At 42.1% G+C, this 26,170-nt stretch overlaps 1 protein-coding gene across 6 annotated transcripts in view; it reads left to right on the forward strand.

Annotated features, from left to right (window-relative positions):
- The first annotated feature begins 1,137 nt into the window (after positions 1-1,137).
- Positions 1,138-26,170, forward strand: part of TLL1 (tolloid like 1) — a 388,529-nt gene continuing 363,496 nt past the window's right edge. For all 6 annotated transcript variants that reach the window (XM_039540242.1, XM_039540243.1, XM_039540241.1 and 3 more), the window contains exons 1-2: positions 1,138-1,367; positions 20,187-20,304. The gene's annotated coding sequence lies outside the window, so the exon portion shown is untranslated. The remainder of the gene's footprint in view (positions 1,368-20,186; positions 20,305-26,170) is intronic.

Below are 26,170 nucleotides of genomic sequence, written 5' to 3' on the forward strand. Positions count from 1 at the left end.
AAAATCCTGATTTAATAGTTGTGTTTTTTCCCTGAGGGATGGGGCCGCTTCTTTGGGATGAGGGAGTGTAGATGGCGGATATGAAGGAACACATCATTGCCCCTACACATGATTACAGACCACTGTGGATCCCCCTTTCTGTCTCCATTTACTCACAATTTCCTACACCACCAAGACTCCAATGTCATGGCAAATTATAGTATGAGATTGTATATAAGACTTGGGGTAGATAGATAGGTAGGCCATGTAGTAATAGAGTCACACAAGGAAAGCAAAGATAAAGTCATGCATACATCCTTAATTTCAGCGTTCTCTGGCTTTGAGTGCTTTTCTTTCCAACCTCAATGTTCTTTTAATCTACTATTTGTGTGGAACTTAAAATAAAACAACAAATCTGAAGTTGAGCCTCAGAGCTTCTGTTCTTTGGGCAGCAATTGGCTTACTCACCATCCTGTTCCTCACTGAACCAGTCTACAGGGAAAGGGGTCCTATTTACAAAAAGGCCCTGTGAAAATCATTAAGTCAACCATTCTGAAATGCTGCCTCTACTTTCTAGCACACGCCATTCAGGAATGACTTAGCCTTCAAAATGGTGGACCACATGTTTTTATTGGTATTACACTTCCCAGCTTACCTTGCAAGATGTATTTGTCTCAAAGAAAGAAAAGTCTTTCAAAATGGTTTCCATCAGCCCACAGTCTCTAATCCACCATCCTCTCCACCTCAGGAAAACAGTCCTTTAGAGTACTTTAAACTGCTCCTTTTTTTGCCTTGGGCCTTTTGGATAGTTTGGATCACAGGTCCAAACCAAACAACTTTTCATAGGGGGAAATATTAGGAGACTGTATTAACTGCAGCCAAGCAGCTACAGTGGCATGACTATATTCTCAGCCATGGCGTAGTATTGGGAATTTGAGCCCTCTGCAATCCTTTAACTCTAATGTTGGGGGCTTATGATGGGGTGACCACCCCTACAAGTCCCGGAGGAGTTAAGATGGCTAGTTGGACCAATTAACTCTCCAGGTGGAGGAGGAGGCAGGGAGCAGGGATTGATTAAATGATGCTCAGCTGGATGGGAATAGGAGGGGCCTATATAAAGCCCAGAGGCTGTATATAGAAAGGGACTGTAGAGGATGTACTAGGGAGGTGATACTGGCTAGGTAGTGAATGGGAAAACTGAGCTAGTTTGCCCCTAAAGACTTTGCTGCTCTGGAAGAGGTAAACAAGCATAGTGACTTGGCCAGATGGCCAAATCATGAAGAAGGAGCACTTGGTGTTGCAGTGTTAGGTAAAGACATCTCCAGAGGAAGGTGTAGCAACTGAAAGGAGCTAATCCCTGGTAGTGGCCAGGAAGAGGTGCCCAAGAGGTGAGTGGAACCTACTGACAGAGACAAATATAAAGCTTAAGGAAAATATAGTAAGGTTGTACTATATTTTTAATCTGTGACTAATTCTTCTCCTTCAAAGAGAGGTTCCACTCAGGGTCATCAAACAATCATATCATGAATTTTCACAACTGACAAGAACATTTTAAGAAGGGTGATTTAAAAAAAAAAGCACCTACAAACATCTGTTTACCAACTAAAAATTCCCAGAGTTAACTTTTCTAACTCAGAGCTCATAATGGCTGTCATTTAGTAGCTACTTTTTATTTTAAGCTTTTCTGTCTATCATCTAATCTTTCTTTTTAGGTAAACATTTCTTCACTATAAACTATGCTGATGTGAATATAGGATAAAGAACCTTAGGTGATGTAAACAATCCCTTCTCTCTAGAAGTCAATGGAGCTACACCAGTTATTACCAGCTGTGGATCTGGCCCAAGTATACTGTAGTTACACAGTGACAAATGAGGAACTGAACACAATAAGCATACAGAAATTTAGGTAGAAAGCTGATAGAATAGATTTTTTTCCCTTTAAATATTTGTTATCGCTGAATAACACATGTCCATATACACAAAGGATGCTATCATGTAATTTTTCAATGAGGGGAGTGAGAATTAAATCAGTACAAAACCTCAGATTTCCTGAATCCCCTGTCACAGCCCTAACCACAAAACCATCTTTTAGCAGAAGGGCGAACTAGGTTTCTCCCTGCTTGCCTTTACTTACACCAACTCCTTTAGGTAGAGACATATTTCCTACAGTGTGCCTGCCTCCAACTCAAATCCCCCCTTGAATTTCCTAATGGTGGGGTTCACCCAATGGTGAGCTGCAGCCGGTTCGCGCGAACCGGTTGTTAAATTTAGAAACCCTTTTAGAACCGGTTGTAAAGGGCTTTTAAATTTAACACCAGCAGCGCCCTGCCCTGCCCCCAGTCCCAGCTCACCTGGCTCCAGCTTTGTCTCCTCCTCTGGAGGCTCCCCCTCCAGGCTTCCCACCCAGGGGCGGCTCTAGACCCCAGCGCACCAAGCAGGCGCTTGGGGCGGCCGTTTCCCGGGGGGGCGGCATTTGGCTCCGGTTGAGCTCCCGCCGGCATGCCTGCGGCAGGTCCACCGGAGCCCGGAACGAGCGGACCTGCCGCAGGCATGACTGCGCGGGTCCCATCTTCCCGCGGCTCGGTTGAGCTCCCGCAGGCATGACTGCGGCAGGTCCGCTGGTCCCGGGCTCCGGTGGACCTGCCGCAGGCATGCCGGCAGGAGCTCAACCGGAGCCGCGGGAAGAGGGGACCCGCCGCGGGACCGGGGAAGGGCGGCGCAGCGCTCCGCGCTGCTTGGGGCAGCCTACTTTGTAGAGCCGCCCCTGTTCCCACCAATCAGCTGTTAGCACGGGAAGCCTGGGAGGGCTGAGAAGGAAGCAGCAGCAGCTTACTGCAGGTAAGCTGGGTGGGCTGGGGTGGGGGGAGGAGCCGCACGTCCCTGGCCAGGCGGCGCAGCTCCGGGACGGTCCCCGGCTCTGACCCTGACCCCGACCCGGCTGACTCTGGCCCGGCGGGCAGCGCGGCTCTGGGCCAGCCTCTGGCCCCGACTCTGGGCGGCGCGGCTCCGGGCCGGCCCCCGACGCTGATCCGGACCCGACTCTGGCCGGGCGGCACGGCTTGGACCCTGGCCCCGACTCTGGGCAGCGCGGCTCTGACTCTGGCTGGCGGGCGGCGCGTCTCCGCGCCGGACCCCAACTCCGGCTGGGCGGTGAGGCTCCGGGCTGGACCCAGACGCCAACCTGGACCCTGACTGCAGCCCAGCGCCTGTGGCTCCCAGCCCCGACTTTGGGTGGCACGGCTCCCATCTCCAAGCAGCAGGGTAAGGGGGACAGGGAGCAGGGAGAGGGTGTTGGATAGAGGGCGGGGGTGGATTAGGGTCGGGACTGGGGGTGGTCAGAGGGCAGGGAACCGGGGAATTGAATGGGGGCAAGGGTCCTGGGGGGGCAGTCAGGAAGGACCAGGGGATGGATGGGGTGGTGGGAGGCAGTCAGGGGCAGGGGTTCCAGGGGCAGTTGGGACAGAGAGAAGGGGTGGTAGGATGGGGCGGGGGTCCTGGGGTGCTATCAGGAATAAGAGGAGGGGTTGGAGGGGTGGTAGGGGGCAATTAAGGGACAGGGAATGGGGTGGATAGGGCAGGGGTCCTGGGGGGCAGGGCAGGAGTCCCCAGGGGTGGGTGGGGTCACCCTCATGGGGTGAGGAGGAGGGAACCGGTTGTTAATATTTTGGTAGCTCATCACTGGGTTCACGTAGACATGCATATACTATAATTAAACTCTTATAATGTCTATTAATGGCAATGGAAACTATACTTCCACAGGGAGAGGCAAATTAACCATTTTGTTCAACAAAGTTCATAGCCTGCTTCAGACAGTCTGTTTCTGCAATGATAAAACAATCATTAATGGTGAAAAGTTTAGAAAACATGACCTATCAGGGAAGATTTAAAAAAATGAAGTTTGTTTAGTGTGGAGAAGAGAAGACTGAGAGGGGGGGCATAACAGTTTTCAAGTACATAAAAGGCTGTTACAAGGAGGAGGGAGAAAAATTGTTGTTAACCTCTGAGGATAGGACAAAAAGCAATGGGCTTCAATTGCAGCAAGGAAGGTTTAGGTTGGACATTAGGAAAGCTTTCTAATTTTCAGGGTGGTTAAGCACTGGAATAAATTGCCTAGGGAGGTTGTGGAATCTCCATCACTGGAGATTTTTAAGAGCAGGTTAGACAAACACCTGTCTGGAATGGTCTAGATAATACTTAGACCTGCCTTGAGTGCAGGGGACTGGACTAGATGACTTCTCAAGATCCCTTCCAGTCCTATGATTTTGAGTACATTATCATGTTAATCTGTGCATTAGCAAACATTATGTATTTAGTTGAGGCTGCACAGTTTTGTTCACTATAAATCCCTGTTTACATTCACTATACCTCCCCATGCGCACAAAGTTAATAGGGGATAACATTTTATTTTAAAGATGTTCAGAATAATACTAAAATTTGAAACTCAGTGCTTACTAGCTTGACCTGAAGGGCTCTCCTCAGTACATCTTCTTTACTGTCAAGGTTCTTTAAATGTCACTCGAGGTGAAATGGAATGGGCTAGGTGGAGTTTCAGTTTCCCTTCTGCAATGTTCCCTGAACTATACTTTTTAAAATTTGACATGAGAGTAAAGTAGTTGACAAACAAGCTGACTAGATGTGACACTTTTACTTCCTCATGTAAAACAATGATGGCCCTTGGGATTCTAATTCCTGTCTAGCTGCTTTAGCAGATGACAGAGAAATGTTAGATTTTTTTGTTTGTTCTGAATTTAACATTGTAGAAATGCATTGCCAGAAGCTATTCATATAGAAAAACAAGGAGGATATACATTGTGCTGAACTAAGAAGTCTTATCTTGTCTTCCCCATGTGGGCATGTAGTTTTTATTGCTTGTGTAACTCCCAGTCAGAGAGAGGATGATATCTCTATGTGACTATTATAATTTGTAAATGGATTTGATTGGATCAAAATCTTGCTTTCAAAAGTCAGAAGCTGAAGAAATTTCTGCATGTGTCTATCAACTAACACTTTACTAATACAGCTTGTAATAATAATACCCAAGTGATTATATATCTGCCTCCGTTATAATGCTGGTAGTGCTTAGATATCAATGGGATATGTTTTTAGTATGACCTATAATAGAGGGCCCAATTCCATTATTATCTGTGGACCAAAGCATCAATTTAGGGCTATTGGAGATACCAGCCTTTCTCCACAATCCACTCACCTTAATGTCAATGGGACTAAGACCAAGTGTAAATTATAGCCTTTATGTGGAAAGTAAACTTTCATTATTTGTTCTGTACTTTGTCTCGTTCAGCATCATTCAATGGGGAAAATATTCTCACCTTTAGGAACAATGCTATTTTTGTGCTTTGCTTCTCTTACTTCCCCATCAACCTTTTTCTGTTTCACTCCCTCTTCCCTGTCTTGGTGTTAGTCCTCTTTTTATCCCTCTGCATTTCCTCTCCTGAAGCAACTTTCAAATCTGAACACCCTGTGGACTTCCCTCCCACCTCCTTCCCTCTGCTGTCTGCTAAAACAATAAGTGATTTAAATAGTTAATGCTTATGTTAAAGTGCCATAACTGGGTGTTAGAGTAAATACCCCCAATGGGTCTTGATTCAGTCCTCTGCAGGCTGAGGCAGCCATTTCTGCATTGGTTACAGTCAGGTGATGGTCAGAAAGTTTGTCTTTGAAATAGGTAACCATATAGCAAGTGTGAAAAATCAGGATGGGGGTAGGGGGTAATAGGAGCCTATATAAGAAAAAAACCCAAATATTGGGACTGTCCCTATAAAATTGGGACATCTGGTCACCCAACCTTGAAACCACAAGGGCTAAAGAACGACTTTAAAAATATTGAAAGGATAGATGCTAAATGTCATGTGGGCTACATAAATACTGTATGTCAAATGGCTTAATCCGGCCCTTAAACTCAGTATTTGACACCCTGTCCTAGATTAAAGAAGGTGTCAGATATTGTGAGTCTGTTACTGCTAGAATTGCAGTATTAACAAACGCACATGCATCTCTCATTTGCTCTGGGACCTTGTCCTCTCAAGAGAGGGAAACTTCTACCATCTGAACTGGTTCCTGCAGTGACTTCCTGATCCCCTCTGGGAGGGCCACAAATTCTCCACTTCCTCAAAAACTCACACCCTGCTCTCCCAAATCTACTGTTTGAGGAAAACATGTAAAGAAAAGAGAAATTTAGTTATCTGCCAGGGAAGGGTGAACTTCTAATAATTTAATCATTAACTCATTGTAGAAAAAAGGGTGATATTAAAGCAAACAAGCTGTTGCTCACTTCCACACAAAATGCTGTGCTCCCCAACTCCAACGGAAGTTAATAGGACTCTGCATATCACAGGATCAAAACCTATGATCCAATCAAGCTCCCATCAAAGTCAATAGCCAGCTTCTGCTCTCAGTTATATATGTAAATCCATCAACTTCAGTTTTCAGACTTCTCTAGATTTACAATGCTATTACTGAGAGTAGAAAATGACCTTGTGTCCATATTTTTGTCCTACAATCATCCACCTTCCCAATTTTCAGATGTCATCAGGCATGGCAACTTGGCACATGCTGCTACTGCATATTTCACTCACAATTACCTGCTTCCTCTCGTGTATGAATATTTGGCCTAATGTGTCATGTTGTGAAAGTGCCACATACCTGAAATATTTGAAAGAGCAATGTTCCAGAAACATATGGTTATCAGAATCAATTGGTGGAGATACTGGATCTGTGTGGAAAAACGTCACCTTGACACAGATAAGAGAGAAATTACACAGTTTTCCTAAATATATTACTCTCTTGCCTCAAATTTGACTGTTTCCTTTATAAAACAGAAATGTGACAGTAAGCACCTGACACACTACAGGACAGCTTTGGGATGAAGTGTTTAGGACTACAATTTAGAATATCCTAGGTTTTTAATAAGGGGGTTCAACTTGAAATCTATTTTCTTTAAATAGTTGAAAAATCTTCCATTTCAATAGAAGACTGCTTTCCCAGTTAAGGGTCCAATCTGCCAATTACTGAACTCAGTGGAAATTTTGCTGAGTAAGTAATGTCTTTTTTCTGAAAAAGGCCAATTTACACCTGAGCCAAATGTGTGAAAATTATGAATTTTGTTCAGTTTTTAACCATTAAAAACGGTTTTACTGGTGGAAATAATGACATTCTTGTAGCATATGTTCTTTGCATGCTGGAATCTGTAAAATGAAAACTGATTAGAGTTGTGCAAAACTAACAGGTCTCTAAGTGCAGGGCTGTGTATGTATGTGTTTGCATATGTATGCGCTTTAGAGGGGCTAAGAACTTTTCCTTGAATCCAGTGAGAAAGACTGGTGAAGGTGGACATGCAAAATTGATACATAAAGGTACACTTGGGGTCAGTTTTCATCTCATACTTTACCCGTCTTAAAACGGATTAAGCATTTACTATCCTGCTAATACTGAGAAGCTTCTTGCCTAATTCTTGCTTGTGAGAGTCACACATCCTTACCATGCTGGTACAGTATTGTAACAATTGCCTAAAAGTGGTAAAATTGGTTGCTAGTTTGAGTGCCAAATAGTGCTGTTATAACTTAAGGTGGGTAATGAGAGGCTAGTTATCAGCATGTTAGTGAAGTCTCAATAACATTAGCAACCTGACCAGGGATGCTAAACCTCCTCAGGCTTTTATTTTGAGCTTCACATTATCCTCCCCTTTAGGGTTTAAAAATATCCAATTACACACAGTTGCTACTGTTACCTTTTCAATTTAAGGCACCCTGCCTATACCCTACTGAGGGCTCAAAGCGTGACCCAATCAATTTAGGCACCCCACATCCTTTCCCTTCATATCCTTACCCACAGGGCTCAGGAAGAAACCCGGGTCAATATAAGTACCTGCCCTTTCCCTCGGGGCTCAGGGCTCTACAGGTCTGTGGAACCTTTTCCCAGCGAAAGAGCCTTACACAGCTGTGCTCTAAACATCTATTTATTAAAAGGTAATAATTGGAGATATGCCAATCTCCTAGAACTGGAAGGGACCTTGAAAGGTCATCAAGTCCAGCCCCCTGCCTTCACTAGCAGGACCAATTTTTGCCCCAGATCCCTAAGTGGCCCCCTCAAAGATTGAACTCACAATCCTGGGTTTAGCAGGCCAATGCTCAAACCACTGAGCTATCCCTCTCCCCATATTAGCCATACACAGAGAATACATATACCAAGCAAATCTCTTATGCTCACCACTCCCAATATACAGACAAATATCACCCAATGGCCAGTCAGGATTCATTCATCTGGGGGTTCCCAGTGATGCCTCTGCATTTCAGAGTCGTGCAGAGGGGTCAGAGTTCCAGCAGCTTGATGTTGAACCGCAGTCTGGAAATGGTTCCCAAAGAGCCTTATTTTTCATTTACATTATATAGGTAAAACTAGCTCCCTCCTTCACATTTACTAAACCTTTCACATCATTCCACACTTCTAAATAACAAAAATTTTAACCAATTACGCTCTGGCACCTGTGTGTCCTCCTTCCTGCCCAAGTTATTTACATTTTATCTTTCACACCCAAATTGTAACTTAATTGTGACCGTCTCTATTTGTGCAGATGGTCAGCATAAAATGGTGGTCAGAGCTAGGGTGACCAGATGTCCCATTTTTTAAAGGAACAGTCATTTTTTTGGGACTTTTTCTTGTATAGGTGCCTATTACCCCACACCCCCTGTCCCGTTTTTTTTTTTTCACAGTTGCTATCTGGTAACCCTAGTCAGAGCTTATCTTGCCATTTGTTGTCTCTTTCTGTATCCTCCTTAATTTCCCAGCGTCTTCACAACCTTGGTGGTTATAACTCTCATTAGGGACATTCCTGAGGTGGGGGGTGCTTTATCAGTAGCAGAACATTCCTTTTTTCAATTTTAGTGGTGAACTCCCTGAGTTTCACCCAAGGCTGGTTTAATGGCAGGGGTGGGGGATGAGGTTGATCAGGTCTCAAGCCTACACTACCATTCCAATTGACTATTTAGGAAACTTCTTTTTTTACGAAAAATATGGCAGTTAAAATTTCTTGTTACCCACGTTATTTTCTTTCTTAAGTGTCTCTGTATTCAATTCACTAGATAAAACATGTAATTACTATATCAATAAGTTAATCTTTGCAAGTGGCTTTATTTAATTAAAAATGGGCAAAGTATCTACCTTTTTTATGTTTTCATAAGATTGTGGATCTGATTCAGCAAGCTACGTACACACAAGCTTTACTTTATGCACATGAGTAGCCCTATTGAAATGAATGGGACTATTCAAACATTTAAAGGTAGGCATGTGCTTACGTAGCTTGCTGAATCGGAGCCTAACACATCTGGTACACAAGAATTAGCTTCTATCCATCCTGAAACTTAATTTACAATCAGGACATTTTCCCTTTGTCATAGTGCCATATCACGCTATCATAACTAATGGGGAGTTCTGCATTAATTTGGTTCTCCACCTCTTAAATAAGACCACTGATTTTTTTTTCAGTGCCTACATAGAGATGTTAGTACCTAACTAAAGGGCACCATATTGAAAAGCAATGGCCTAAGTGACATACCCAGCATCAGACAGGCAGATTGTGGCAAAACCACAGACAATATCAGTGTCCTGAGTCCCACTCCTGTGTCTTAAGCGTAAGATCATCCTTCCCGTAGAGAGGACATAATGTAAATGTCTCCTATAGTCTAGTGGGTTGCTACTAAAATCACAGCATACATTGTGTTGTAATTTTATGAAGTATAATTTAAGCAGTGCGTGCTGTTGAGTAGTAAACTGAAATTGAATTTAGGTAAGGGAAAATATTTTGAATATTAGCTGCAGTAATAGCAAATACAATTGGAAAAATAGGATGACTGATTAACAGAAAACAGGCTATGAAATACATTTATTGAAACTGCAACCTATGCAACAGCATACAGTAAAGAATTAAATTGAAAAAATAAAAGTGTGCTAACAAGGCAAACTATTAGTACAAGCAATAAGAGGTAGAGGTAGGATGATAAAATACACTGGTTATATGAGGCAGTATAAAACCACTATGAAAGTGTGCATATGTAGCCGATGGTAGAAACTAAGTGATGGAATCATAGTAGGTTCTTTGGCTCCACAGCCAGAAAATCTGACTTTGATTTCTTGATTTCATTTTAAAAAAATTCTGTCTTTAGCCATATGAAGCACTCTTTCCCATTCCCTATCTCCAGTGCAGGATATATTTCTCCTTTAGGCCAGTTGCCATACAGGACAATTGGGCAACGGTCATTGACTTTGGTATCTCAATGAATATCAATGTTCGGGGAGGTCCTGATATGAGGACGAGATTACTCAATTACTAGAGCAGCAGCATGAGCAGGGGACTACATGTAGAAATGGAAACTAGGAGCTCCTTGGTTCTAATCTGGCTCCTCCATTTATTCACTGTGTAGCCTTGGATAAAGCACAGGGTTAACCTCTGTGTCTCAGGTTTAGATAATTTCTTATTTGAAACAAGCTAATCCACCCACCCTCAACTGTGAAATAAGCAGGTATTTCTCCTACCTTACAGGGGATGTGGTGAAGATTAATTTAAGGTTTGTATAGATTATTCAACAAGTACAGATCTATATGTGTACTAATGCCCAGATTTTTAAAGATATTTATATGTGTTGCGCCGCTCAGTTTTGCAAGGCCTGAAGTGATTTAGATGTGTGATTACATTAGTGATTCCTGGATTTCACAATATACACACAAAAACAACAACGTGGAGTTCTTGTGGCACCTTAGAGACTAACAAATTTATTTGGGCATAAGCTTTCGTGGGCTAGAACCCACTTCATCAGATGTATGGAATGAAAAATACAGGAGCAGGTATAAATACATGAAAAGATGTGATTTGCTTTACCAAGTGTGAGGGCAGTCTAATGAGACAATTCAATTGACAGCAGGATACCAAGGGAGGAGAAATAACTTTTGAAGTGGTAATGAGAGTGACCCATTTCAGACAGTTGACAAGAAGGTGTGAGTAACAGTAGGGGGAAATTAGATTTAGGTTTTGTAATGACCCAACCACTCCCAGTCTTTATTCAGGCCTAATCTAATGGTGTCCAGTTTGCAAATTAATTCCAGTTCTGGAGTTTCACATTGTAGTCTGTTTTTGAATGTTTTTTTGTGGAAAAATTGCCACTTTCAGGTCTGTTATTGAGTGACCAGGGAGATTGAAGTGTTCTCCTACTGGTTTTTGAATGTTATGATTCCTGATGTCAGATTTGGGTCCATTTATTCTTTTGCATAGAGACTGTCCGGCTTGGCCAATGTACATGGCAGAGGGGCATTGCTGGCACATGATGGCATATATCACATTGGTAGATGTGCAGGTGAACGAGCCCCTGATGGTGTGGGCTGATGTGGTTAGGTCCTATGATGGTGTCCCTTGAATAGATATGTGGACAGAGTTGGCATTGGAGTTTGTTGCAGGGTTTGGTTCCTGAGTTGGTGTTTTTGTTGTGTGGTGCGTGTGGTTGCTGGTGAGTATTTGCTTCAGATTGGGGGGCCGTCTGTAAGTGAGGATTGGCCTGTCCCCCAACGTCTGTGAGAGTGAGGGATCATCCTTCAGGATAGGTGGTAGATCAGTGATGATGTGCTGAAGAGGTTTTAGTCGGGGGCCATAGGTGACGGCTACTGGCATTCTGTTACTTTCTTTATTGGGCCTGTATGTAGTATACACAGTGATCGCTAGATGGCAGTACAACACCTGTTCAAAGAAATTACTACTAACAGCACACCATGACTTCCTTTTCAGGTAGATTCTGTGAAGTTCTTTTGAAGATGCAGTTGTGCCCTATAGTATTTTATCTTATTTTAATATGGGTCAAATTCCCACCAGGCATAAAAGGGTGCAACTCTTGATTCTGATGCAGTTGTGTCTGCTTGCGACTGCGTTAATATGATTCTATCTGTGTAGTTCTTTTCAGAACTATCTAGACTACTCATGTCTATTGGCCCTTAGTAGCTTGTTCCACATATTAACTGCTACCAGTGTACAGAAATCTACTAAAATCCTTCATTTAGGTTTGTATCTCCTACTCTTATTTGACACTAGCTCAAATAGCTTTGTAACATCCTTCTGTGAATACCCTTTAGAATCTTTTATACATCACAGATGTTCTCTTTTCATTTCCTCTTTTATGATGAATTTATGCCTATTTTGTAGCCTCCTTATATATCCCAAAATGCTACTGTGCTATGTGGCTGGTATACTCTGTTTACCCACCCTTTTCTTCCCCTTAGGCTTTGCTGTAATTTTGCCTTGGGGTTCAATAAAACTGATAATTAACTTAACAATAACTAAGTTATTGTGTGTGTTCAGATAACATCTCACTCAACTGACTGAATATTATGACAAGTTTTTGTAGAAAGTCTTATGTTTGCAACTGTTCAATGATGCTTTTAATATATTTAGAAGTTTTATTTGCCTATTTGGTGCTATTAAGGGCTCTCACTTATTATTTAAGTGATATTATAGTGTGATCTGCTATCCTCTGGTTCACAGCAGAGCACCTGATTATTGTCCAGATAGTTCTTAAGACAGCTTTATAATATCAAAAAGAATCAGGCAGAGAAACCCTTCTATGAAAGCCCCAAATACATATTCTCTAAATCATAAAAAATAGTGTGTGGAGTTTCATCATTTGTTCTGTTTCAACACATTGTATCTTTTTCTACAGGCAGCATTCTTATCCTATAATCTGTCTGAAATATCTTTATTTAGAGAGATGTTGTTTTGAATTTTCAATTCAGTTATTTTAAAGAAACCACAAAATGTGCTAGTCAGCAACATTTATGAGTAGCATTTTACTTCTTTGGTGGCTGCAGGTATGAAGATCTAAGCAATAATCACCCCAAGCTTCTCAAAAAGGCACTCTGTCAAATGCCATTCTGTGTTCTATCCCATTGTTTAATTTATCTTTACTTTCCAAGTGTTCATTTATTCTGTCCTTGATTAGTTCTTCCAGTATCTTCCCCAGTATAGAAGTCTCTTTCACTGTTTATTATTTCCGCCCTGTCCACCCATCTGCTTATTTTAGCTACTTCTTCCTTCCTCCCTGCTGGCTTCTGTATGGAACTTACTCACAGGGACCAGGGACTTACATAGCAGATTGATTTGAGGGAACCCAGACAAGAATTCACTCATTTTCTTTGCCCAAGATTTAGTGTGGCTTGTGAAAGAAGAGAGGTAACTGTTTGCCTCTGGTGTGGGACCAAGAAGACATTTGTTTCCTTAAGTATGTCCCTGGATATTAATCGAGAGATCAGTATAAAAGTTATTGTAATGCCTTGCTTAGCACTGAATCCCAATAACAGAATATGCGCCTTGTCTTCTAATATATAACACAAACTCACTGAGCCATGCTTCATCCTTAACCTCCACCCACTGCAAGGTCATGCTCTTACGATTGGTTCTAAGAGCCATATGAACATGAGCCTCCATTACAAACCATCATATATCCGTTCATTAGCAGGGACTAGACACACATACTGCACACGTGGTTTAGGAAACTTATTGACCTAGGTTGTAGTGTTTGCAGGGCCGGCTCTAACTTTTTTGCTGCCCCAGGGGGAAAAAAAAAAAGAGCGCTGCCCCGCCGTAACACCCCCCCCGGAGTGCCACACCGCCCAAGCCCCCTGCCCGAGCGCCACGCGACCAAAGCCGCCCAAGTGCCACACCACCTTAGGCCCCCCCCGAGCGCCACCGAAAGGCCCCTCCCCCCCCCCGAGCGCTGCCCGGCCAAAACAAACAAAAAAAACCCCTTCATTGCTGCCCGGCCGAACCAAAAAAAAATAAAAATAAAAAAAAACCCCGAGCGCCACCCCGCCCCAAGCACGTGCTTGGTCGGCTGGTGCCTGGAGCCAGCCCTGAGTGTTTGCACAGTCTTAGCCCATTGTCTCCTCTAAATAGCCCTTCATCTTAGAGCATTTAAAAGATTTAGACCACCTCCTCCAAGTATAAACCTCTTCAACTATTATATGCCCCCCCCAAACAAAGTTTCCTTCTGTTTGTGCCCATTGTTCAGCCACACATTCAGATCTCTGATCTACAGTCCTCTCCTCAACATAACACCAATCAGGCCTGGCTGTCTGGGTCACAGACCAGAACACAGTGCTTTGTTCATGTGATACATCGGACATGCTGATGCTCCCCTGACTCTGTCTGACACACTAATGAAAATAAGCCTTGAGAATCTGTTCTTTACTCTGGTTTCCTAATTCCTCACATCTATTTGCCGCACCTATAGTCCACTTCAATACTGCTGATATTTGTCCATATGATGTCTGCCACTCTAATATCCCACAAGGGTATTCCCCTCATTGTGATTCTCAGTACAGTGTACCATAATAGTGTTAATTTTCATTTTTTTAAAAAGGTGACCTACAAAGCAAAAGTGAAAATGGAGTTAAGCCAGTAATACATGCTAAATTACTCCCCTAGCCAGGTGTGGGGGCTTAAATTAAGTCATTAAAAAAAGTTCTCTGTGAAAACCCGCTTAGAACTTTGATTTGCTGAAGGCATTCCACAATGCATCTACTTGTGATACCAAAAATACCACAGATTGCATGGGTTGTAAAACATGTTTGGCATTTGTGATGTTCCATTGTGCGATAGTACTAAGGAAGTACAAAAAAGATGGCACAGACAGGAAATAAGAATTTTTAAAAGGCTTATTACGATTTATTTCTGGTTTAATGCCCCTGCAGCCTGGCTAGTGGAGGTATTTGCACATTTCTGGGATTAATTCAATTTCAATTTGCTTTGATGGTAATGTTTATTAATATTAAGAAATTAAATTTTGTCCTCTTAATTCTCCAAATTAAAGATGTCCCTAAGAGTGCCACCAGTCTTGTATCGAAATAATCCATCTCAAAAAGACATATTATCCAGACCTGTATATAAAATACTTATAGAGTGGAATTACACTTATTCACAGATGAGTAGTGATCTTCAGTTTGCAGAAAGCAACAGAACCTGTGCATACCCATTGTATGTGCATCACTGCTGGGCAATATATTAGAGACAAGATGGGTAAGGCACCTGAAGAAGAGCTCTGTGTAGCTTGAAAGCTTATTTCTTTCACCAGCAGAAGCTGGTCCACTAAAAGCTATTACCTCATCCACTTTGTGTCTCTAATATCCTGGGACCAACATGGCTACAACAACACTGCAAATGACAATGGAGATGTCACACAAGTAGTGAAACTTGTGCTTCTGAGTTACACCATAGTACCATTTCTTAACCAAAAATAGGAGCTATTCTGTATGTTCTTTCATTTTTATAAATGAAGAGGTAGGTTAGATGAAGGACCAAGAAGTCTTGAGTTTAGCTTCAGAGTAGTGGCTGCAACATTATATATTCTTTTGTATAAATTGACAAATTCTCCAGAGGGGCTTTCAGAAACAACTCCAAGGGAGAGAGGAAAATCACTGTTGAAAACTTGTTCTAGTGATGCATTGATTTGGCTCCAAAAAGGCTGAATTTTGGGGCAGAACCAAAACACACATATATGCACATGTTTCTCTATGTGCACAATTCCGTCAACACTCCTAGTTAGAAGCATCTATTTAGTTCTGGATGGTTGAAGTGCTAAAATATCTAACTGTTTTGCAATGGAATTCAAGCCAGCTTGGGACATTGCTACAGTTACAGGCTTCTACAGAAAATCTTATCCCATTGCTCCCCTGGGATTTCCTCCTGAAATTTTGTTCTCATTGCTCTGTTGTTTCCAAAGCATTATGTAAGGAGGAGTAACAGTTTGCAGTTTGTCTCTTGTGGGCTTTATTTTTCTGTTCTTCTTTGTTTTAAGTTAGTCACACAGTCTGATTCTGATCTCAGTTACATTGATGTATATATGGAATAACTCATTTGAAGCCAAAGGATTCACAGTGGCCTATAATGTTCTAAAGTAGGCGGAGTGTTTTTTTCCTTACTTTGTAGGGTGGGTCTAAGTTCTAAAAGGTTTCTTTTAACTTAAAGGATGGGTCTATAGTTAAAGAGTGAATTTCTAAATATTTATTAAAATCGTGCCTGGTTAAAATCCTTTTATACCCAGCCACGTGATTTCAGAGTTCCCTTTTCAAGCAGTTAAAATTGCCAGATCAGACTCCTGTCTCATCTGTTTTTTTCTGTGCTCAGGAGAAACATGGGTCAGTTCTGGAATTACCGCAAATCTTGATGAATCTAGTTTAAAAAAATACATTGGTTATAAAGATCATCTGCAAAGGTCTCTCACCAGACATATTAAAAAACAAAACCACCTTTTTGAAACATTCCAAAAGAGGAAAAAGGTTATACAGCTATGGACTGAAACAAGTAAGCAGTACTGAATTTTAAGAGTGAAAAAAAATCTTTCTCTCTCAAATCTGACCTGTGTATTTTAAGGGAAGATACTGAAACCCACAAGCAATCCTGACTCAGTGAGTAGTCTCTTTGACTTAACATATCAGTTAAATCAACAGGATTACCTTGATGAATAAGTGTTAAGAGTTAGTTTCTGTCCATTAGGGTGACATTACTAACATCACATTATAGGCTAGGGGTTGGCAACCTCTGGCACGTGGCTCGCCAGGGTAAGCACCCTGGCAGGCCGGGCCAGTTTGTTTACCTGCCGCTTCAGCAGGTTCAGCTGATCGTGGCTCCCACTGGCCACGGTTCACTGTCCCAGGCTAATGGGGGCAGTGGGAAGCAGAGTAGGCAAGGGATGTGCTGGCTGTTGCTTCTCGCCGCCCACACTGGCCTGGGATGGTGAACCGCGGCCAGTGGGAGCAACAGTCGGCTGAACCAGCTGACATGGCAGGTAAACAAACTGCCCCAGCCTGCCAGGGCGCTTACCCTGGTGAGCCGCGTGCCAGAGGTTGCCGACCCCTGTTATAGACTATGATGGAACACTGGGGATATAGTTGGTATCACTTATCAATGATTGAAATCAACTCTTTTAGACCTCTTAGTAAGGACACCAATTCCTTTTTTCTATAAAGATTTTTTTGTACTTGGATTTTTTTTAAATGAGTTAGTTTTCAGATTTACTTGCTGTGGACATAGGGTCATATTTTCAAAAGCATGAGGTGTCTAAAGATGCAAATAGGTGCCTAGTGGGATTTCTAAAAATCCCACTGGGCACCTATCTGCACTGAACTCTCATTGCTCTTTAGGCATCTAAATACCATTTAAAAATCAGACCTTTAGACCTCAGTGAGAAGTCCCTTTGACACATTTGAAGAATTTTTTTTTAAAGTTGTTGAAAATTACATCCTGGCCATGTGTATTACTTCAATTTTGTGTTTTAATCTCTGCTGGAGAAATGATTGCTTGTGTGGGAAAGAGAAGTAAAAAGTGTCCAAAACAAGGATGGCTTCTTTGCAATGCATGGGGCCTGATAGATTCCTGGGCTGAGAGGAAATAGATAACGATTTTGTGCTGCAGCTGGGCCAGGCCAAGACAGTCTCTGTTTGAGGAGAACAGGCACAACTACCTTGTTTGTTGATTCTTTTAATCGAGGGACCTTTGGAATAGAGATAGTCAACCTCTATTGACATTTGTAATCTCAGTGAACATTTTGAATGATGAATTTTCTAAATTTAGAAAAATAAATAGGAAAAGTTTTGATGGAATTTCTGTGAATTTTTTCATTTTTCTCAATAGTCTCTCCCTTTAGACTTTGTTGGCAGAGACATCTTTAGGATTTCATAGATTTTTAAAGCCAAAAGGAACCAGTGTGGTGATCTAGTCAGTGCATGCAGAACTTGGAAGTAATGTAACTTCACCTACTTTTCAGCCCCCACTTGGAGGTGAGGGAAGGAGGCAGTAGGAAGGAGCAGTCTGAGCCCATTGCTTCATGCAGCTCTATCCATCTCCTTCCCCATCTGATTTATTGAGATGACTAGATGTGCAGGGAGGAGGTAAAATGTCCTCTAATATTAGGGGCCAGTCTATCTCTTTTGCTGAACAGACAGGAGACTTCTTTCTGGAGCCACAACTCACTGGTTGGCTCCCTCACCATAACCTTTTATTCACTAGCTCTAAGAACAGATCAGGGGACCCAGCTAGGCAGGGGCTGCACTGCCTCCAAAGGAAAGACTGATCCCTGATCCCCAGCAGCAGCTCCTCCACCCCCTTCGCACCCCATGAAGGAGGTTCAGGTATTAGGACAGCACCCAGAACTCAACACAGGAGGACAAATGATAGGGAGCTGAATGGAGCTTAGGTCAGGAGTGAGTTTTGTGGGGGCACAGTGCTGGTGGTGATGGGTTTACTGAGAATTCAGTCTTGATGAGATATGATGAAGAGGGGAGTTGCTGTGGACATAAGCCATTTTGTGGGGGAGGGGAACACCACCATTGTCAGGACACAAGACTCCTTTGGGGAAGATAGACTTGGGGGAAGTCTTGGGTTAGGGAAGATGAGGTGTGTTATGGGAGAGAGGGAGGATTTTTTGGGGGAGGGTGCTGCAGTGATGGGAGAGGGAACGGGAAACTGGAAACTTGGAGGGACAGAGGGGAGGAATGTTTGGGGAAAGAGAAGACAGTAAACGCTCCTACGTTTCCTAGGAGGCAAAGGAAGAACCATAATATTTTTTTGGGGGGGAGCAGGTGTAGATAAGAGGAGGCACATGGTACTGTAAGTTTTTCTGCCACCCCCTCTGACTTTTCTGGCAAAGTTACTTTGCTGTTTGTGCCACTTCAAGAAAGGAATCTAATGAACTCTACAATACACTGGGTGGTGGGACTGGTCAATTCCTACTATCTAGATCTCCCCAGAGAGGTTCTTGCCAGCCTAGGTGGGGGATAAGAGGCATCTTACTTGCTTGTTGCGCCTCTCTGCCGCCACCCTGCTGGCAGCATCCACCGGCCACCTGCTTGCAGTCTCTTAGTTATTGTAACTGTGTGCAGGCTGGGCAGAAACACAGTATTGCCACAAGTGATTTCAGCTCTGGGCAGGAACACAATCTCCCCACAACTGGTTTCAGTTCTCAGTGAGCCATTTAACATAACAAAAGCGACTCCCAGTGAAGCCTATTTAACTCTATTCTTTGAACCGTGGGGAGGAACAGGTTGAACCCGTCATACAGAGGGCCCTGTTTGAGGGTGTGCAGATCTGTCCCCCCCCTTACTTTCACAGGGCTTGGATACACAAACCCAAAGAGCAAAACACCGCTCCATCAGCTGAATATCTAGCCAATCTAAGCAAAGCAGGAGCAAACTGTATTTACATAAACACACCCAGGGTCTCTTCCCTCCTCCCAGCTAGCTGTCAGGGAAGCATTCATTCAGTCCCTGCTTACATAAACACTGTTTACATTTCCTCTGATGAATTCTTGTGCTGCAATGGGCGGTGTCCTAGCAAACTGTATAGAACTCAAAATAGTAGAAAAGATTAAAAAATGGAAAATACCCACTACAGAATGCTGCGAGAACATTTACAGAGAATGGCTAGTGGCATTGCCAGGCTTGGTGAGTTGCAAGCTTGTAACATTCTTGTATTTGTAAATCTCACTGCAGCATTTACGCGAGTGCAGGTTGAAATTTAATGCCTTACCCATGGACATTTTAGTCTTTGTGGAATGATTCACATAATCTATCCTCATTAGATTGAGAGGATTTATGCCCTGTCTACACTATACCAATTCATATCAGTATCACTACATCAGTGTGCAAAGTGGGGGTTTATATAGGTGTGGTTTATACCAAAATAAGCAACACTGGTGTAAGCCCTAAATTGTGTTAATTCAGTGCATGTTTATTGAGAATTTGGCCCAGTCTAACAACATCGATGTAGTTACCCAAGTCTGAATCCCAGTAATGTAGACAATAACTTAGTTTTAAGAGGAAATATACAAGAACAATTTAAACAGTTATTATTTTACAGAGTAGTGGGTACAAGGAATAAACCAAGCTGAGGTAGCAAAGATCAGATAGATCTTTCTGATGTATCTAGTGTGTCACATAGATATCCAAGCATCATCCAAAATTGAATGTACAAGTCCATAACAAAAATGGTGTAAAATAAATAAATGAAGTACTATATAATAACAGATGGATAAATTATGTTCAGAATAGTGTAATCTATTGAATAATCTTTTGTGCTATGTATAACATATTAAGGCCCCAATTCAGCAAAACACATAAGCATGTTAGGCACCTGACTGAGAGCATCTTGATTTTAATCCCACCAGAAACCTTGGGAGATGCTGCACCCCGCTCCCCGCCCCCACGGAGCAGCCTCACTTTGATCTGCAGCGGTTCAAATGAGATGAGGGAAGTCAGTCCCATGGGAGATGGTGGCCATTTCAGGTAAGGGCAAACCTTTGCAAGACTGAAGGCAGAAATTAATGAAGATCCTTAAAATGTCTGAAATATTAGAAACTCAGTTAAATCATGAGAATTTGCAATATTGTATAGGCTGCTCCAACTGAATAACAAGCAAAACCAAACCAATGGAGTGAAATTTCTTCAATTACTGTACCAGATGATGAATATTTATTCAAGGGGATAATAACTTTATATGCATTGCCTTATGCTGTAAATCAGAAGTATTTACAATTCCTAAATTGTAGTTAATCCCATTGCCTCAGTGAATACCTATTACAGAGCAAGTTAGCATTTTCACATTTTTGGGACCAAAGGGTAGCAGAAGAGGATGCGGTGTAATATACACTACACTGATTTGACTAAAAAGCTTTGCCACATAGGTGTGCAAGATTTCTCCCCCCCACATGGTGTTCATTTTTTAATCCTGGTCTATACCCAGATAACTCTATTGCCCCACATCCAGATTAACTGCCTGATTGTGGCACAGATGTAAGTGCTCACCTGTAAAGACACTATTAGTGAAATATTCTATTTTGTAGTAACTCCTGGATAACCATCCACCTTCCAGAACAATCAATAGTATGTTTATCTAGAATGGATGTTATGCATTGTGTATATGCACCTCCCTTGCAAATATAGAGTTGCAATGTTCTTATTTGGTTAGTACTGTAGCTGCTCATATTTTTCTTGCCTAAGAGAAGTCAGGAGAACAAAGAGACCATCTTACTTCTTAAAACTACAATAATTAAAAAAACTGGCATCTACAGAACAAATGTAGTAGGGAAGGGACTCGATTTTTTGATAATAGCAGTATACTTCATTTCTGTATGCAGGAAAATTCAAGAGTACTCGATAACAAAATCAAACCATACAATAGAGCTGTTAGAATAGCTATTAATTTGAACACTGCATGGTGCATTACTGTTAATAAAGTCAAGGTCACCGTAAACTGAATAAAGATTGCCCTTTCACTTGCTATTTGGGAAGTAGTGCATTTTGGAGATAAGATAACAGAGTACGTTCACACAACCAATACAAGATTTTAAGAAATAGCAGAGTATATAAAAGAGGGAGAACAGCAGGTCTTGATCCAATAACCAGCTAATGGTTGTCTAGGGGTTTTTCATGCTTAATCAATATTTAACATTGTCAACAGAGGCTTTTCAAAGCAATACTCTTCACATTCACTCTGAATGGTGACTATTAATCTACAACTGGAGCTGTATGTTTTTCTAAAATAGCTTCATTACTTTGCCTGCCTTAATAGGCATATTCAGTAGAGACAGCTTTAATTAAACTTGTGAAGACTAAAAGAAGAAATCCAAGGAAGGGTAGTTTTGGCACAGGGAATGAAGAATTGCTAATGTTTGTACATAGAAACATTTTGGCAGAAATAATAATGTACAATTGTTAAATTGGGAATGCCAGGGTTAAAGAAATTGCAAAGGGCAAAGATTTAACACTCAGGTTTGAGAACATTTAGAAAAATTATATACATTGGTCATTTTTCAAGTGAGACTTAGAAGTAAAGTTAAAATCAGATCCAGATTCATGAGGAGAAATTGTATGCCATTTTGAGCTCCTGTTATGTGATGTAGTGACATACGCTTGGCAGTATGAAAAGTAACACTTTATAGAATTGAGTTCACACTCTCCTACTAATTCCAGCCCTAGAACTAGGACAACATAACTGGCAAAGAAAGATGGTTATAACAGATAGGATCAAGAGAGTGTGGAGATTAATAGATGTCAGAGCAGAGAAATAATAAGCAATGAAGAGAACTGGTAAGAAGGGAAGAGGGAGAAGGTTTATGGAAGTTGGCATAGGGATTGAGTCTACATTTATTGAAGTCAGTGGCAAAGCTCCCTTTGACTTTAATGAGTAGGATTAGGGTCATAGTTTTGCAGGGCATCTGGGAGAGGAGGAGGGAAGTACTGAGGGATAAAATACTCAATCGGAGAGAAACCAGAAAAGCAGTAATGCTGAAAAAGATTTGGTCTCACTATAGGCAGCCAATTGAATATGATGATTTATTAATAATACACTTATAACACAATTCCTCAAGTCTTATTTTTGTGCTTAAAATTTGCAGACAGAGATCTGAGGTAAATTATTCTCTTCCATTTTTCCATCTTGCTATCTGCAGTTGTATGAATAGTAGGCCAAATCCTCAACTGGTGTAAATCAATGTAGATCTGGATCTGGCAAGTATGTTTATGGTTTTGGGTTTGCTGTATTGACTCTCCTCACTGTTCAAGAGATATTTTGTGGAATTAGCACTTTCAGAGGCAAGACTTTTAGAATTATGAAAGACACCACCCACTTGTTTGAAGCCAGATGAGGCATCAGTGCTTTCCTTGCCAACCAGCCTTTGAATGTTATTTGGAGATCCTGATCTCAAGTGAATACATGTAACCCATTTTTTTAAAACCTCAGTCAACTCTTTTCTTTATTCTTTTAGAAGTGGCTGCAGGCTATCTGTGAAGAAACGACAGGGTTGGCTATACTAAGTTAGCACATTTACTTGCATTAGTGTTAACACAGGTGTGGCAGAGTGAATAGGTTTCAGAAATTCTGGAAAATCAACACTAGGGTTGGATTCAAAGTTTATAGGTTTAATGACTTGGCCTACCTATGTGTTGAATATGCCTTTAGAACCCTTTCCAGGGCCTGCTCAAACATTATTGCTGCTCCAAGCAAAAAAAAAGAGCACTGCCCCACCCTCGTGAGCGCCGCGCCACCCCCACGAGTGCCGCGTTGCCGAACCCCTCCCCGAGCGTCGCGTTGTGCAAGTCCCCACCCCCCCGAGTGTCACGTCGTTCAAGTCCCCGCCCTCCCCGAGCACTGCACCGCGTCGCCCAAGGCCCCGCCCCTGCTGAGCGCCATGCCGCTGAAGCCCGCCCCCGCCGAGCGCTGCGCTGCCCAAGTCCCCACCCCCCCCAGTGCCGCGCCACGCTGCTCAAGCCCCACCCTCCCACCACCAGCACTGCCCGGCCAAACCAAAAAAAAAAACAAAACCAAACCCCGAGCGCTGCCCCAAGCACGTGCTTGGTAGGCTGGTGTCTGGAGCTGGCCCTGACTCTTTCATCCTGTAAGTCATGTCTCAGAGGGTATAAAGTCATGCACAATTGTTTATACAGATTCTGCAGCAGTAACAAATCCGGAAACTTTCTACTAAAGCTTGATTTGTACATTGACTAGCATTGTACTGTTTTCTACAGAATAGTTTTGCTCACACAACAGGGTGAAAATGAAAATATGATCAGTGAAGTTTGAACCAAATAGCTGATGTATTCCAGAGATGAAACCACACAAACAATAGATGTTTTCAGTGGATAGTGTTAAAAAAAAAAAAAAAGTGGTTTTTGTCTTGTCAAAATTTCAGCGGCCTACTCATAAATGTAGTGATGTTTTCTTTATTAAGATGCCAAGGACACAACTCTGGAAACAAGGACAATGTGATCAACCAGCCATAAGCCAGAATCAATGCAGTTTTGTATTGTACTCTTAAGTTTCAAATAGTAATGACATTTCAGGGAGCCACTGACGCCTATTCTTCTTCTTCTTCTTCTTCCTTTTTTTTTTTTTAAAGTGACCACCACTGTTGCACAGACTTCCCATCTCATCATCATTGGCTGAAGCCCAGAAAGTTTCCAGCATATTTCAGTTACATTTTTAGAACTTATCCTTCATTATTTCAAAATTGAATTGTCTTAGCCAGTTTGAAGCATGCGATGCTGCACCTATACCAAACCAAAATTGCAGAATTTACACAATTTCCCACATGCATATTAGATGAGTTTGACTGGTTAGCATAACTGCAAAGCTATTTCTCACCAAAGACATAATATGTGAATACTTATACTCTGAGATGTATTAACAACCAGAGTGCACAGTTTGTCTAATAATTAGCATTCAGATATTAACTAATACTAGTTATGTGTATTTCTATCCTCTTTACCATATGCCCTTGCACTGTGCTTGGCTTTTGCCTGCAGAACCACATGTCCACAACATACTGGCCTTCTTAATTCCCATTCCCATCTTACACCTTGCCTAAACCCAGATATTGATTTTTAAAGTAGCTACTCTTAGTGGAAGATGAAAGCCTGGGCCTTACTCAAGAGGCAAGAAAAGGCATCTGAATGTGATGGGTATCTGAGACTGAGGTAGCTTTGCTTGCTGTGGGCGTATTGATGAAGCATTCTGAGGGTGGAAGAGTTTTCTAGTAGCCAAGCACAGCACGGGTTGGAAAGGAAAGGAAACATTTGAAAGTTATTACTTTGTTTAAGTGATCTGTGTCGACACAAATAACTCTAGCCTGAGTTAATGGATATCTTAGCTTTTGGCCTTGGAGTTTTTTTAGTCCAGGATACTGTTGTTCCCCTCACATAGCAGGAGTGTTCTCATATTATCAGTGTTACAAAACCCTGTAAAGAACATGGGAGATCTGTGTTGTTTTAATTATTGTGTGTGTGATGCAGGTAGATCTGGTGCCAGCTCTTGCCAAGGCTGTAGATGTCAGCAGAGCACTGACAAATTCATGGCTGGAAACCAGACTAGCTCACGTAGCTAGTATTGTTTAAGATGGGTATTAGACTTAGAAGAATGTGTTTAGACAAATGTTGCTTTATAGCTGGAAAAATGCTTGCTCTGAACCTGTGACCCCAGTCAGGAGGAATGGTCCAGCACTCATCAAGGACTATCAAAACGAAACGGGCCATTGTGGCACGTCACAATACAAAGACTTAGCCCCTTTATGAGTGTGAGAGGGCCACTATGTGCAATAAAGCCCAGCCAATCCGCTTGAATGCTGGAAGAAGGGGCTAAAACGGGGGAAAATTTTTTTTCCTCCTTTTGCGGTTTAGACTGGAAATACAAAACAGAAGCAGAGATCCCCAGAGTCAACCTGGGTTAGCCCTAAAAGACAGCCACTGCTAACAGATTACTACAACTCTGTCACCTTTTGGAACCATGGACTGTAACTTATTTGTGTATATATGTTGCCTGCTTTAATCTTGTAATAACGCTCACTTTTTCCTAGTTAAATAATCCTTAGTCCATTTACTATAGGATTGTCTATAAGCATTGTCTTTGTGAGAGCTCAAGTACAAATTCACCTGGGGAAAGTGACTGGTCTCTTGGGACTGGAAACAACAATCTTTTGTGATCTTTGATGTATTGCAACCAACTATCACTAAGTCCAGCTTTCCTGGGTGGCAAGATAGACTGGAGTGCCCAAGAGGACTGTGTGTGTGTGACTCCATGATAAGACTGTTATAGTGATCCAGGAGTTCACACTTGTTAGTGGGTTGCTGAAATCTAATTATAGAACCTACCACCAGTTTGGGGTGTCTGCACTACTTTTTGACCATCTGCCCTGAGTTTGGAACTCATGGTCATGAATTGCTCCAGACACCATGACATTGTGTACTTACGTATGTTTGATAGTAATTATGCTGCTAGCTAAAAGTTTAACCTTCATGAGGCTCACCTCACACATCCTCAGGAAAGGACTATAATAACTTCAGATAGTCCGCAGTCTACCAGCACTTACAAGACAATGACAGACCAAAGGGAACTGTCCTATCTCCACACCCTGGCATGCTCACCAGGTAGGTTTATGTGAGGCAAGAGTCCCAGCTTGCGGACAAAGAACAAAGGGGTCTGCCTTGTTTTAAAAATGCACACTCCCTGAAGCTCAGGGGAGATACCGTGTCTGGGTAAACTAGATCTACTTAAGCTGTTGGGTAATGCTAATGTATGTGAAGCTTTTTGGTTATTTTAAACCTTTTTTCTCTGTTTACTCTGTTCCTATGAATAAATATTTTGTTTTTGAAAAAGCTG

Source organism: Mauremys reevesii, linkage group 5 (genome assembly GCF_016161935.1).
Source record: "Mauremys reevesii isolate NIE-2019 linkage group 5, ASM1616193v1, whole genome shotgun sequence".
NCBI lineage: Eukaryota > Metazoa > Chordata > Testudines > Geoemydidae > Mauremys > Mauremys reevesii.